Source organism: Aquarana catesbeiana, linkage group LG03 (genome assembly GCF_042186555.1).
Source record: "Aquarana catesbeiana isolate 2022-GZ linkage group LG03, ASM4218655v1, whole genome shotgun sequence".
In the NCBI taxonomy this organism is placed as follows: domain Eukaryota; kingdom Metazoa; phylum Chordata; class Amphibia; order Anura; family Ranidae; genus Aquarana; species Aquarana catesbeiana.
The window spans coordinates 511,116,146-511,122,956 of NC_133326.1; positions in this window are offsets into that span (position 1 = coordinate 511,116,146).

Sequence of the window (6,811 nt, forward strand, 5' to 3'; positions counted from 1 at the left end):
TAAAATAAATTTAATAAAAATAAAAAAAAACTGATTTTTTTTTATTATTATTATTTTTTTTTATCATTGATTTATATCCACCCTTATTAGTAGATCTGGGCCCCAAGGCTCTGTGTACCCTGTCAAATTTCAGATTAGCAGGGGGGACAAATCCAGCACCTTGTGTAAGATGGCAGTTACCGTGTCAACCAGTTTCTCAATGTCCGTAGCTTCGGGGAGGCCACAACAACAACTGGCGGCTCCGGTTTTCCAGGTCCTTTGAGTCATGGGCTCTTTCCAGTTCTGTCACCCGTTGTTGCAACACTGTCAGGGAGGATTCCCCAGTGGTTAGATGCTCTGAACACCTCAGTTCCAAGGCGTCCCTACACGATGCCAAGTGTTGTGGGCGTCAGCATGCAGAGCTGCCGGTGTTTCTGAGAATGTGTTTGAGGCTGTAGAGAGGGTAGGTGAAGCAGGTGGCTTCTCGAGATGGACTGTGTGGCATCATGGTGCCGTGAGACGTCCTCTGAGATTCAGGAAGAAACGATGTACTTCCCCCATCGGTTTTAGATCCACAGGTTGTCTTGGCAGCAGATTTTGCCTTGCGCCTCTTTTGCTGAGAGCATGCCGCTGAAGAAAGAGCAAAATAGGCCAGGAAAACCAGGAGGAAGCTAAGAGTTCACACACCACACGTTTCTACTCAGCCATGTCCAGACTATAGCCTTATGCACAGGAGGCGTCTGTAAAAGCCTCTCTGAATGTCAGAACTCCTGGCAGGAAAAATGCAGCTAAAAAAAATGCCAATAACTGCATATTGCACAATTGTTTAGGCATGTATAGCGTTTGAGCATAAATGCATTCTTCTGGCCAGAATATTATTTATTCTGGCTATTGGAATGCACTAATGCATTTTTGCTGCTCCTCAATTCCTCTCAAGAACTTGCATTTGGTGTTTTTCTTCTGCTCCTCTTTTAATATGCCTGTAGATGTCTGTGTACATGGACACATAGACTTACATAGACGGGGATTTATAGACTGAAAAAAAAAAAAAACTGAATGCCTGTAAAAGTGGTGTTTTTTTAAGCTCCATATGCATGAGGCCTAAATTGGAAGACTACAAAACATTTTCTTTCTCAATAGATTTTACGCTGTAGAAGTCATCATTGGACTCAATTTGGAAACAATTCCAAAAAAAGGGTTTTGCTCATCAGTTAGCTCTTACTTGGGATTTGATTTGTTCAATTATTAAGATTTACCAACAACTGTAGTATAAGGGCCACCTAAGCAATCCATTAACCACTTGCCGACCACAATACGTGTGTGTATGTCTGTGTGTGTATATGTTAGAAGGCTGGCCATTGGCTAGCCTGTATTTGTAGGAGGAGTGTGGGGCCTTATAATCTCCCCCCCTTTCCCTACGCTGTCGTTGGCGCGTATTTCCGGGTTGCATTCGGCAGGTCACTTCCGGTTCAGCATCGTGGGGATATGGTGTCTACAGGGCGGACGCTCTGCCTCCCATCCAGCTTGTACCAGGTTTGGGGGTATCACGGGAAAGGGCGGGTGTGCAGCATGGCATCGCAGGGTTTTCATCCTCTTCGTTCCGGTTCATGCAGGGAACGACGCGGTGACACCACTCCACACACATATCGCGGCGGACTTGCGGTGGATGCTCCTTTCATCCCCGGCCTCTCCTGCGGTATCTACACGACTCGGCGGCTCTTGGGACAGGTACCTACCGTGGGAGTACCACCTGCAACATTGCAGGCAGAAGTTAGGTGCGGGGGGGGCGACGTACGGTTGCATACCATCTGGGGGTCACGGGCTCTGTGGGGGGGGGATGTACGGTTGCATACCATCTGGGGGTCACGGGCTCTGTGGTCCACAAGGCACTGCAGGTGCTTCATCCAGGCTGCTGCATTTTCACTGTGGGGGGTCACCAGGTCACTGTCTCCACACACACAGCATATCACTGAGCCAGTCCATGGTGGCTTGCAGGGCTCAGTTCTCTCTAGCGCAGCATCAGGTTCACTGGCGCCACTATGTGTCTTGCTGAGTCACGGTTCAGGGGGTCACGGGCTCCGTGTCAGGGGGTCTGGCATTTTCTTTTTCAGGGTCTCCTGCACATCATCTCAAATTTCTTGGTTCCCAGGGCATAGGATGGGCGGGGCACACACAGCCTGGTTCATCTTACCCCCTTCCTGTGGGTGCAGGTGCTGGGGGCAATAGTCCATACGTTGTTATTTTCCACCGCAGGGTCATCTTGGTTCACTCTTCCACCACAGAGCACATGTTTCACTCTGGTCAGGTGGTTCGTTCGATCGTTGCATCGTTTGTTAGGTTTCATAGTTTCAGTTGGTACGTTCCATCACTCATTCAGGGCATTCGTCATGGTATTGTTTCAGGTGGATTCCACGTGTTACGTTCAGGATCGGCAAGGTGGGTCTGTGTGTCTTTCGTTCAGGGGCTTAGTTAGTTGCTGTACATACCAGGATCTGTCACGTCTTCAGATCCGTACGGGCTGAGTTTTAGTTTTTAATGATTGTTATAAGCAATCTTCTCGCCCGTACTTCATACGTCATACGTTGCACGTCATGTACATTCCTATTTCTGCCTACCACGGTCTGTAGGTGCCAAGCCCTCAGTGTTCATTTTTAATTACATGTCCCCACGCCACAGGTTGCTCGGGCTCGCGCCACAATCACGCAGGGGGTCATGGTCATTAGTATCTCATGCGCTATGTTTATTTCTTTACAGCACCACTTACCATTTCGTATAGTGAAGGTAGGGTTATTGAGGTTGGGGGTGGAGTTGACTTATCGGTTGTTTGTTTCCACAGATTGGAACATGTCTCACGTGTCCGAAAGTGACGAGTTTGCCTTCATCCCTCCTACTCCAGCTAGGGGCTCTGAGCACGGCAGCACTCCGTCCTTGAGGAGCTGGACGATACCTAAGCTCATTGCCAAGCTCCGTTGCAGGGGCATTCCATTCCCGAATATAGCCAGGAAAGCGGAGTTGTTCAGACTCCTCTTTTCAGTCCCATCCCAGCCACAACCTTCCACCAGTGCGGAACATGCATCTCTGATCACCTCACTGACGCAGATCCACACAGTGTTGAACACCCTCTCCACTTTTGTTCAGCTGTTGCAGGACAGAATGGATGTGATGGAGGCCCGTCCAGCCAGCGTGGTGGTTCCAGCAGCTTTCTCAGGTCCTGGGCCATCTGGATCCCCCGCAGGTAACACCAGTGTCCCGTTATCTCTGGCGATTACTTCTCCTTCAACCACGTTACCATCTGTTTCCCCTGCCCATTTCATTCCAGCCAATCTCAAGAAGGACATTTTGTAGGGGAAGGATGTCAATCTGGCATCCCTGCTCATTGCGTCTCAGGACGTAGTTGAGAGCAAGGCTTACGCTTGCAGGGAAGTCTTGGTGGTCCTCAGAACCTGTGATCCCAGACTTAACCGCAAGCTAAGCATTGCCGAATTTGTCCTTGCCTTTGGTATCTACAGGGATGTCATTTGTGCAGTCAGTCCTGGCAGGAGGGAGGAGCTGGATCTCTATCTCTACAAGGTGATAGATCTGGCCCACAAGTATGGCGGTTCTGCCTTTTACGGCTATCACAGGTCATTCTCATCCAAAGTCGCTGCCATGTGGGCCCAGTTCCAGTTGGTCACATCTTGGAGCAACATTGACACGGAGTTATTTTGCAGGCATTTTGCCAGTCAAAAATCTCCAACATGTGCCAACTGTCATTCGGTTGCCCACACCGCCAACTGGTTTCCCAACCTAGATCACCTGGAGGCTTCAGGGTCCAACAGGCCAGGGTCCAACAGATCTTCCTCGGGCCTTCCGGGCAGTTTTATAAACTCGACAGACCCATTCATTTGCTAGGTAAGGCTCAGCTTTGCAACAACTTCAACTACACTGTCTGCAATTACAACCAGTGCAGGCTGCTTCATGTTTGTGCCAATTGTTTTAGGGCTCATCCCAAAACTGCCTGTCCTATCAAGGCATCCAGTTCGTCCTGACTGAGCCGGGTCAATGTCCCCAGGTTGGAGTTCTGGTTGGGTCACCACCCGTCCCCGGCTCTTAGGCGGTTCCTGGTCGATGGGTTTTCTGAGGGATTCCATACGGGCCTGATCACCCTTCCTTTACAATCATATGACTCTGCCAATTTGTTGTGTGCTGCCTCCAATGCCAGGTTAGTGGATGAGTTGTTGCAGGATGAGTTGACTAAGGGGTTTGTCATTGGGCCTTTTTTTTGCATCCGCCATTTAGCATGTGGAGGGTGAGCCCCATTGGTGTCGTCAAAGGTAAATTTTCTAATAAATATTGGTTAATTTACGATCTGTCGGCTCCTCATTCATCACCCATTCCTAGTTTAAATTCTATTATACCATCTGAGGAGTTCTCCTTGCAATACTCATCAGTTGACTCAGCCATCCAGCATATCTTAGTTAGGCGGGGGCACCTGGTTGTCAAAGGCTGACATCTCGGATGCCTTCAAACTCCTCCCATCAAACCATCTCTCTGGCAGTGGCATGGTTTCAAATGGCAGGAGCAGTTTTTACTTTGCCACCAAATTGACGTTCAAGAAGAGTTTCACGAAAAAACGTTTTTTAGATGTCAGCAGCTGCAAATACTGCAGCTGCTGACTTTTAAAATAAGGACACTTACCTGTCCCGGGGTCCAGCGATGTCGGCACCCGAGACCGAACCGTCCCTCGTTCCTCGGGTGCCGCCGCCGCCGCCATTCTCACTGAGGGAATCAGGAAGTGAAGCGTCGCGGCTTCACTGCCCGGTTCCCTACTGCGCATGTGCAAGTCGCGCTGCGCGTCTACACTGGTCCCCGTTGTGTTGTGGGAACTGGGTATTTCCCACAACACTACGGGGGTGGGCGGGGAGTCTGCGGCTAGCTATACCCGGAAGTGGGTGCAGATACCTGTATTATACAGGTATCTGCACCCCTCTGAAAGGTGCCAATTGTGACACAGGAGGGGGGGAGGAATCCGATGAGCGGAAGTTCCACTTTAGGGTGGAACTACGCTTTCAGCTCCAAGAGCAGCCCTTGGCTTTTCAATACGTTTGCCTCTGCACTCAATTGGGTTTTGTCTTCACAGTTGGGGTGTGGCAAGGTCATTCACTACCTGGATGACTTCTTGCTACTTGAAAGCCCGGCACAGCCTCCCAAAGATCTCGCTACTCTCAATGAGTTGTTTAGGGATCTGAACGTCCCCTTGGCTACCCACCAGATCAATGGGCCTTCCACTGTGATCACCTTTCTAGGGATCACCTTAGACACTGTCCGCATGATCACTAGTTTGCCGCAGGACAAGCTGGTCAGGATCCGCGGGATCATTCACAGTTTGGTCAGGTCCCCAGTGTGCTCTAAGAAAGAGTTACAGTCTCTCTTAGGCATACTCAACCATGCTTTGCCATGAGGATCATTCCTCAGGGCAGGTCGTTTGTGTCAAGGCTCATGGCTCTCCTTCCGCTCTTCCAAGACGCTGACTCGGTGGTGCAGTTGCAGGCCGATGCCAGGGCTGATCTACTGATGTGGGACCGGTTCTTGTGTGAGTGGAATGAGATTTTCATGTTCATTCATCCACCTACAACAGCCTCTCCCAGAGTCTTTTCGGATGCCGCCGCCTCGGTAGGTTTCTCAGCCATTTTTGAGTGCCAGTGACTTGCGGGCCCCTGGCCTTCGGAGGTGTCAGATATTCCGGGATTTTCCCAGACGTCCGCGCTTTTTGAGATTTTTCCTATTGTGGCCACGGCTTGCACCTGGGGTCCCTTGTGGTCCAGGCAGACTGTTATTTTTTTCAAGGACAACTCTGCCACCACTGAGATTGTCAACAAAGGTAGGTCAGGGTCTTTCCTGATCATGGCATTCATGCGATTGATGTGGTTGGGCCTCAAGTTCAATTTCCATTTTCAGGGGGAGTTAATCAGTGGGGTTTACAACGGGGCTGCTTATGCTTTATCCAGGGCTGATTTCCGACATTTCTTTCAACAGCATCCGGAGGCAGATCGGAGGGGCATGCCGGTTCCACCATTTGCCCGGTTGAGGTTGGATTAAACACACTCGGGGCACAGGCGGCCAGCCTGGTGAATGCTTCTTTGTCCAGGATCATGCTCAGGGCATACAGGACGGCGTGGAGGTGTTTCTGTGGCTTCACGTCCCTTTATCCCTGCGATAGGGGGTGTGGGGTCAAGTACATCATGGCTTATTGTTATAACAGATTGTCATTGTCCTTCAACACCATCAAACTATACCTTTCCGGTGTCCAACATTTCTTTTCCCTTCTCCATGAGTCACCGTCATTTTTTGCAGCTCACCCCATTAAAGCCATGCTCAAAGGTATCCAGAGAACTCAGGGGAGGCCAGCAGTTACGTGCTTGTCCATTTCCGGGCAGATGTTCCGGGGGCTAGCTGATTTATTATCCCTCTCACCCTTTGGGTTGGGTCCCAGTTTGGTCCTGAAGGCAGCGGTGTCCCGAGCCAAAACCAACTGCACAGAGGAGGTAAGTATGACATGTTATTTATTAAAAAAAACAAAAAACAAAGCTTTACAATCACTTTAATGCATCAGATGTAAGACCTATCATGCTTACTTCCCTTCGACATCGGAAGGTTAATTGATAAAAATAAGTTATTAAAAATTCTATTTATGAAAGCTTTTTTAACCACTTGCCACCCGCCATATAGCAAAATGACGTCTGCAAAGTGATTGTGTTAAAAACCGCAGAGGTGATCAAGTACCACCAAAAGAACACTCTTTTTGTGGGAAGAAAATGATAAAAATTTTGTTTATGTACAGCGTAGCATGACC